Source organism: Benincasa hispida, chromosome 5 (assembly GCF_027475165.1).
Source record: "Benincasa hispida cultivar pf3 chromosome 5, pf3_genome.v1.1, whole genome shotgun sequence".
Classification (NCBI taxonomy): domain Eukaryota; kingdom Viridiplantae; phylum Streptophyta; class Magnoliopsida; order Cucurbitales; family Cucurbitaceae; genus Benincasa; species Benincasa hispida.
Genome location: NC_143482.1, coordinates 64,318,834 through 64,328,259, shown reverse-complemented (window position 1 = coordinate 64,328,259; position 9,426 = coordinate 64,318,834). Strand labels below are relative to the sequence as shown.

Here is a 9,426-nt window from a genome sequence, read left to right as displayed (position 1 = left end):
AAGGAAATTCGTTCTTTCTTGGTAGCGCAGGTTTTTACAGGCGCTTCGTCACGGATTTTTTGAAGTTAGCTCTAACACTATTTAAATTCTTGTAGAAGGATGTGCATTTTAAGTTTGACAAAGAATGTCAGAAGGCCTTTGACACTTTGAAGGAAAAGTTGACCACCATCCCGATTCTTTAACCCTCACGATGGGACGTTCCTTTGAGATAATGTGTGATGCTAGTAACCTAACAGTGGGAGCAGTTTTGGGACAGTGGGTTGACAAGAAGAGTCATGTTATATGCTTCGCGTCGAGGACCCTGAATCCTTCCCAAATTAACTACACAACGACCGAGAAAGAGTTTTTGGCAATTATTTTTGCTTTAGACAAATTTTGCTCTTACATTCTTGGCTTTCCTGTTACTTTTTTTACTGACCATTCTACTCTTAGGTACTTCATGACCAAGAAGAAGTTTAAGCCTCAACTTGTTCATTAGATGCTTCTTCTTCAAGAGTTAAACTTGACCATCAAGGATAGGAGAGGAGCAAAAAAATCAGTGGTAGACCACTTGAGAAGGATTGTGCAAGAAGAGATCCTACGCTTGTACGAGAGGATTTTCTTGATGAGTTCCTATTCTAGATCACCACATCGACACCATGGTATGCTGACATGGTAAATTTCCTCGTGACTGGTAAGTTCCCTTATGATATGCCTAGTTCTAGGAAGGCTAAACTAAGGAGTGACTCGAAATACTTTGTTTGGGACATGCCATATCTTTGGAAGATTTGCTCTAACCAAATGATTAGAAGGTATGTCCCCAATGAGAATTTGAGTCCGTACTTTCATTTTGTCACGAGATGGCGTGTGGAGGACATTTTAGCCCTAAAAAGACTACTAGGAAGGTTTTTGGTAGGGTCAAGTTTACGGTCGCCCGTAAACCCCTGCTACACAAAAAAAAGAAAAGAAAAATATAAATCACCAAACGAACTACTTATACTAATTAGTAGTACAAGTGGCAAGTTTGGGGTCGAACCTCAAGGAAGTACGGAAGATTAGTTCATCGAAGCTCGTTTTCAGTTAAAGAAATAAATGGGTGGAGAGGGTTGGTGTGGATTGATAATTGAAATTGCATAAAATAAAGTGCAAAAAAAGTAAAGATAGAAGCGCAATTAATCGATATGTCTTAGCTTAGAGGAATGGATTCACCCAATGTAATTTAGATCATTGAACCAATTTATGACTTAAACTTCTTATGTATGCTTAGCCCAATTGATTGGATTCCCAACCAATGGTCCTAATTATCTAATTAATCAAAATGCACAAAAAATGAATCCGCTCCATACAAATTGATAAATCGCATTAAGTTCTAAGGATTACGCTAACATGAGTGTTTAACTTCCAACGTCTAATTAAACAATCAATATGGTTTTTCTCTAGGTTGATAGGAGTAGTCCTTTTTGCCTAACTAACCTATTGCTTCCAATGAGATTAACTTATAATTACATGTCACATATTACAAGCCAATCACAAAGCATTAGAATCACACAACAAAATTATTAGGCGTCAATCTACAATTAAAATCATGCAATTCATAAATGTAAATTCAGATTAAAACCCACAAACAAGTCTGTATACATCAATAAATCAAAATCTCACAAAATAACATTGAGTTCCTCCAAATCCCTAAGCTAAGAAACCAAGATGGAGAAGCTACAATCTGGCATCTACTCGATTAACTACTAAAGAAACACTTAAAATACAAAGTGGAAGAGAAAAGAGAGGCAAAATTCAGTTGGAGGCCGAAGGTGGGCGTCCCTTTTTGACCTAAAGCAAAGAAACATATATATAGTGCAGCGTTGCAACGTTGCAACGTTGCACAGATGAAAACTTGTAGCGTTGCAACACTACTTTGTGCTTCTGTCTTCAATTCGTAACATTGCAACGCTCTGTTTTGCACAAAATATGTAGCTACTGCCTTATAACATTGCACAATGCTCCGTCCAGGGGTGTTTTCATTCTTTCACGTCCTTTTGAAGTCCGATTGCTTAAATTAGCTCCTAATTGCTCTAAATTAACCTCGAATAGCTCGTAATGACTGATTTTACCTCCGAGATGCTCAATATCTAAAAAATCATCAAATAAACACATTAAACATAGTAACAACCTAGAATTAAGAAAAGGAAAATAGCACATTTTCGGTGCTATCAGTTTTAGATAGTGGTTTGATTTGGAACTTTCTATTTGCTGACTGCTTCGCGTTTTGTAAATCTTGTGAGAAATGTCAGAGGTTAGGATCTTTGTCTAGGAGAAACAAAATGCCACTTAACTCTATTATTGTGTGTGCAGTTTTCGATGTCTGGGGTATGGATTTCATGGGACCCTTTCCTTTTCCTTATTGGTACTTTTATGTACTGTTAGCTGTTGATTATGTATTGAAGTGGTTTGAGGCTATCCCCACTAGGACTAACAATGTTGCTCTTGTTTCATGATTTTTAAGGGCTAACATCTTTTCTAGGTTTGGTATCCTCGAGCCATAATTAATGATCAAGGTTCACACTTTTGTAATTAGACCATTGAGACTCTTATAAGGAAGTATGGAGTTCATTATCGAGTTGCTACTCCTTACCAACCTCAGATGAATGGCCAAAAAGAAATATCCAATCGAGAGGTCAAGAGTATCCTTGAGAAAACCGTCAACCCCATAAGGAAGGATTGGAGCATGTGACTTGACGACTCTCTTTCGGCCTACAGAACTGCTTTCAAAACTCCCATTGGAACGAAGTCTTTCAAGCTTATCTATGATAGGGCGTGCTATTTGCCCATAGAGGTTGATGACATGCAGAAATGCATGTCATCTTAGGCCTTTTACTTAGAATTATGAAAGTCGTTAGGCAGAATATGCGGCAATCATGATAGGAATTCACGAGAAAATGAGCTTGCGTCGATCAGCATGTCGAATCTCAGCCAACCCATTATTTTGCATTAATTATGCATTCAATGTTCTATTTTTGTAGCTAATGCAGGAAATGAACGTAAACGCGGAAACCAGACCATCGCATAGACGACCGCATGCGGATAAACACTCCATCACAGAGGCAAACGCATCGATCAATGCATGGATGTTTCGGTAATCAACCGTATGCGTCCATCACATTGGAGTTGTGCTCGTCAATGCAAGGTAGGTGGAATGAAAGCATCAACGCAACTACCTCGAGAAAATCCAAAGCTGATGCTGACATTTCACCTACCACACCATTAGTGGCAGAGGTTCAGAAAGGACTAACGCACTGAACGTCGAACTCAGAGCAGTCCAATTAATGCTGTTGGCGACCCAAGCTCTATAAATAGAAGCCGATGAGCAGAAATTCAAGGGATCCAAGGTTTTCACCTGAGGTTCGCCTAGGGCGGATCCTTGCAATCCAGACAAACGCATGAGAAGAAGTTTGGGAGTTCTTCACCTCCTGCATCCATTCCGAGTGACGACCGAAGCCTTCAACTAGAGCTAGATCTCGAAAGAGTCAGTTCCTCCACCCATCCATGTCACCACCGACAGCCTTGACGCACATCCGCTGGGAGAAAACCTTTGCTTCCAGCCGGTCATTTCCATTTCCTTTCTTTCTTATATTGTATTGTATGACATCTTGGAATTAAGGAATTAATACAATTTGTTTTCAATGCATTTCTCTGTTCCTTCGCCTCCATCTCCATCTTCTTTGCTTAGCATCTTTACTTTCATTGCATCACTTAGTAGGATTGCTTGGGTATCGCATACTTAGTCATGTGGATTAGGGATATGAAGTATGTAGCAACCCACCAAGAGGTGTGCGTTGTGCAAATGTGTGAGCAATCTTATTTGCTTAGTATGAAGCTACTGCAACGCCTGTCTATAGGCTAACACATTGCTTGTCTATGAGTGAAGTCAACAACAATCAACTGCCCGGGAGGGTAAGTGGTTGGACGTATTAAGCAATGTATGCATTGTTCACTAGGGATAGTAACAATCTTGCGTCAACCAAGTTCATGCGATTGTCTTGTATTATGTATGCTTCATTCGTCCATTAGGGATACTCGAGAGGGTAGTCTAAGGATAGGATCTAGGCTTGGGAAGGTCAGGTCAGAATCTAGGCTCGGGAGAGTTAGATTAGAACACATAATACAAGAGATAGAAGCTTAGAAATAAGCACTATTTGCTATTAACCATCGCATGCATCCTAGAAATAGGATACGATTGTGTGCGGTCACCGCAACGTTGTGTGCATTTTGCATCATCGCATAAGAAAAGAGTAGAGACTTAGGAATAAGCTCTATGGACACTTTTGCATTCAACACATGCGTCCTAGACTTAGGAGTACCGTATTTGCATTGGAAAATGATTTTCCATGCATGAGTGTAGCATGATCGCATTGGCTTGCGTTGACTAGGGTTGCCCTTGGGGTCACTCTTAAGGGTTGCAATGAAAACATCTCCGCATTTTATCTATTTTCCCACATATTTATTTCATGTCAAGGTTTTTCGTATCTCTACCTTTCATGCATATTCTCATTGCGTTGTCTGTTAGATAGAAGAAGGAGTAGGATTAACGTAGCAACATCCCTTCCATTCTTTTATTCAAACCGCCGCATGCATATCACCACATACATATATAGCTACAAGTTCCTGTGTTCGACCTCGGATTACCCGAGAAACTTGCGTTCGCGTTATACTTGGTGTGAGTACAAGAAAACTTGTGGCAGGACGTATGGTCATCACATACATTCATTAACGCATTATCAGTCCAATGCATGACCATCGACGCATGATTATCAACGCATATCTTAGGAACATGCATCGCATACTATGTCCACGGGATTTTGGTTGTATGACATCTTGGAATTAAGAATGGAAAATTGAAGTCGGATGCACCAAACTGAGCGAAGATGTCAAAAAGACCAAAGTACCTTGTTTCAGCGTCGCAATGCTCCTAAATTGCCTAAGTCCAATGCTCGTTTGACACTTCAAGGCAGTATGCTAGTGTGCAGGGCAACGTCACAATGCTACCCCGAGCATTGCAACACTTTGAAGATAGACAACGCCACCGTTGTGATGCCACCCCAACGTGCCTGCCCAATGCTGAAAGGTAGAATGGTCAGCGTTGCAATGCTATGAACTTCAACGGACGATCCCATCCGCACGTGCATAACCAAGCGTCAAAGCCCCGTTGCAATGATTCCTCAATGGTTCCTCAACGTTGTCATCTATTTTGCCATAGCATTGCGGCCTTGCACCAACCTATAAATTGTTGTTTGGGTTCAGTCGAGGGGTGTGAAGAAAATTAGAGTTTGAGGATGTTTTTAGGAGCCGATTGAGTTGAATTGTTGTGCAAATTTCATCATATTCAGCCTACTTTTTACATCTTTGATTGATTTTTCAATATGCCTATGCAAGGCTAGGTAACTCTTTCTTGGAATTCGTTGTATGTTTAAATTCTTGAAGGATTTCTAGTTAATTTACTTAATCATTGTGAAATATTTGGTATGATTTGATTGACTATTAATGGAATTTTTCTGAATTAAATTAGTTTATTGAAATTCTTGTTTACAAAATCTCATAGCCTATGTAAAAATTGATTGATTTAGTTGTGCAAATTAGGATCGTATGTGTAAAGTCTAGATTTTTTTTTACCAAACTTATGTATGCCCTGATTTAATCTTTCCTAATTAAACATGCTATAACATATGGCTTTTTCGGTTTGTAGTATGTCTCAACAATTGAACCCTTTCGTAATGCAATTTGATTTTAACTTGTATTTCGTTAAAAAGAAAGAGTTGTATATTGAATTAGAGCTGATTTGATTTAATATCAAATTTGGCTAATTGAGCTGTTAGATTCTCTTGAGGAATTCATAGATTTAGTAAAATTAATTAGTGCCTAATGATAGAAATATAAAACATACATATTAATCTCAAGGCTTTTTCATTGATTTGATCAAACCCTTTTTGCATGCTCAATTTTGTTTCTTAACGCTGCGTGTTAATTTTTAGTCATTGTTTCCTCAAATCCAATCAAACCCCTGTCATATGGAATTCTCTAATTAACCTTGCTAGTCATTAGTTTCCCTGTGGATTTGATCCCGTTCTAACTGCTTTACTGTGATTGTGGGTATAAGTATATGATTGATGATTTTATTTCTTTGTTTGAGTCAATTAGCGTGTCCCGTTCTAACTGCTTTACTGTGTTTGTGGGTATAAGTATATGATTGATGATTTTATTTCTTTGTTTGAGTCAATTAGCGTGTCCCGTTCTAACTTCTTTACTGTGTTTGTGGGTATAAGTATATGATTGATGATTTTATTTCTTTGTCTGAGACAATTAGCGTGTGCAACAACATTTCTGTTAATTTTTTACTACGAACAACGTGCATGTCATTCTTTCCAATCTGCTTGCACAAAGGGCAAAGCTGCGAAACGTCTTAAAGAGAGTGTGATCTGCGAATCAGCCTTTCGAAGGTTTTTGTTTTGCAAGTTCTATAAGCTGCTGTGAATTTTTGAGCTTCCGTTCCTGTCACTTTTCATCGAATAGCCATTCCAACACCCCCAAATGATTTCCATATTATATATATGTGATTAATAGATAGAACAATGCCTTGAAAAGCAAAAGAAGATATAAATTCATCATGCTAACCTTTGGTCCAATCAATCTTTCTTCAAGAAGTGATGTAAGGAAAAGTAATGACAAAAGGAACCCAATTCCAAAAGCTGATGCAAATACCCAATTCTTTTAGCTGTCTAACTTGTTATCTCTAAGGAAGTTGCTAAATCTGTAGTTTGGGTGAAATCAGAAACAGACCAAACTAAGCATCACTGGTATCTCCCTATTGCACGAAAGTTGACATTCAGGGTATGGAGCCACCGTTGTCAGTATAGCGTGCTTATCCTTATCTTAGGTTTTACCCGGGGTCACCACTCCCCGCTTAGGAAGGATCACATGGATGCCTATCTCCATGCTAGTTAGAGCCTGAATATGATGCTGCTGGCCCCGAGGCTCTACAAGTGTGTTAGTTGGTAGTCCCAGCAGTTATGGGGGTATCAACCTGATGCTAAAGCCAATCACAAAAATGTTTATCAAATGACATAAACATCAATATTTTTGAAATTCAAGCCAAACCCATATGCCAAAGAGCACTTAAGATTGTTATATATATGAAGTTAAATTCAGAGTGATGGTTCAAAAAATATAATCCAAAGAAACAAAACCATAGTTTAAGGATCAAGAACGGGTACATGCATTAATTGGGAAACCAAAGACAAACTTCCAAGACTCAAAGGAATATGCAGACTGAAAATGTAAAGAGCCATTGTGCTCCAAGCAGTATGATTATCCCCAGGGACATCCCGTGGCAGAGCAGAAAAACCCTAAAATCAAAATACTGCATCACCATAAGTTCAAACAACAAAATTGAACATATCAATAAGAAATTCTTGAATTTGAGAGATACCCAAAAGAAGAAACATAAGAAATTTTTGGAACTCATCTAAAAAGCTTCGTGGGGTAGTTCCGTTCTTGCTGCAAAAGCACTTCAACGAAGCTTTAAAATTGAATTTGAAACTCCAAAGATGGGGAATGAGGCATAATTTTGAATCAAATTAGTTGAAGAATTCTTCCCGCTTGGCGACTGTAGAATGAAGATGAGGCAGTTGCTGTGTCAATAATATCATTATTGCTCTAAAGTATAGAATTTTGATAGTCTTGGCTGAATTCTGATCGTTCCCAAATTACATTTTTAGATCCATTTTACAGATTGGGAAATTGGGACTTTTTGTCTAAATACACTTTTCCTCTTGATTAGAAGCCTTTCCTCTAGCCTTTTTTGTTTCTTTTTTGTTGCGAACTATTCTCCAGCTCTCTTTGTATATGAATCATTTTCTTTCATGGAATGCATCTCTTCTCAATTCAGGTATGATCACGATGCTAAAGAGGTGTCAATCTAGTTGAGATGTGTCGATACACCCTCTGATCTCTTTTATCTAGTACTCTATTTTTAAAAAAGTGAGATAGAATCCACAACATATTCCTTTCCATTCTATGTAACCCGCACACAAAAAGGAATAAAAACATAGTTAGAAATAATAATAAAAGGTTAAATTATACCAGATGCCCTTAAACTTTGTTCTTTATATAAAAAATATCTTTCAACTTTCAAAAGTTTTAAAAATATTCTTAAACTTTCAAAAGAAGTTAAAAAATATCATACGGTTAATTTTAGATGGAAACCATTAGTATTTTGTATTAAAAATACTCTTAAACTTTCCGAAGTTTCAAAATTACCTTTAAACTTTAAAAAAGTTCAAAAATACCCTTACGGTTATATGAGGCAAAACTGTTAATATCGTCCTAATTCTCTATATCCCATCTCTTTTCTCCATCTCTTTTTTAATACTCTCTTACTCCCCTTTTTGTTAACATTTGTTTATAAAAGATAAGTAAATAAATAAAATCGCATTCTTCAATTAAGGTATAAGGACTACAACAAGATGAAAGAGAATGACGGAAGCACAAAGGAATTTTAGGATTTAAATGTTTTAAAAAAATTGTACGTTAGTATTTGAGTGTGTTAATAGCCAAATATATATATTTTGTTGACTATTTATCGTTTTGATATGTTTTAAGTGGCTAAGAATTGGAAAATTAAGAGAAAAATGAAAGTGTTTATATGAAAAAAAAAACATGAGGATATCTTATATAATTTGTTTCAAAATTAGATTTTTTGAATTTAAGAAAACTTCAAAAAAATTAATCGCCATATTAATGATAGGAACATTTTAAGACTTTTTTTAATGTTATTTTTGTAATAAGGTATTAAAGAATTTTGTTCATATTTTAAGACTAATTAAATTCACTTTTTAAATGTTTAAAAATTGTTTTTCATTAAACGGAAAAGAAAAGGTTTCAAGAATTTTGAAAGTGAATACAAATAAATGTCTAATTAAACATGGGAAAGATTATTGTAATGTATAAATTGATTTTGTATGAAATTAAAATTTTAAAGCGAATTAGAGAAAGAAAATGGTGTTTGTAAAATATAACGTATGTTATTGTTAATTTTGGATGGAAATAATGGTTGAAGTAATAAAGATGCATACACCTGATGTTGTGTGAACTGGTTTTATGATGCTTCTCACAATCTCACATGATATTACACGTATCTCCATTAAAGAGATCGAATGTTGATGTCCATACTGAGACCTTACCTTTCTCTATCTCCACATGTGGCAACTTGGGCATGCTTGTTATTCCATATGAAAATGTCTTCATTTCAAGACATCCATTTATGTCCAACCTTTCTAAACAAGGGAACTTAAGCATGCATTTTTCAGAGTGAAAGCTAGTCAGACTTGGCCGTTCATGTAACCTCAATTTAAGCAATTTATTGAAAACAATTTCTTCCCCCTGATTTGCTTCTCCTCC

At 36.7% G+C, this 9,426-nt stretch overlaps 1 long non-coding RNA gene across 1 annotated transcript; it reads right to left on the bottom strand.

Annotated features, from left to right (window-relative positions):
- Window positions 1-6,604: 6,604 nt before the first annotated feature.
- On the bottom strand, window positions 6,605-7,738 carry LOC150036339 (uncharacterized). Its single transcript, XR_016529845.1, has 2 exons — window positions 7,242-7,738; window positions 6,605-7,057 (listed from the first exon to the last, which is right to left on the bottom strand). It is a non-coding gene; the product is annotated as an uncharacterized LOC150036339 (long non-coding RNA).
- Window positions 7,739-9,426: the final 1,688 nt, after the last annotated feature.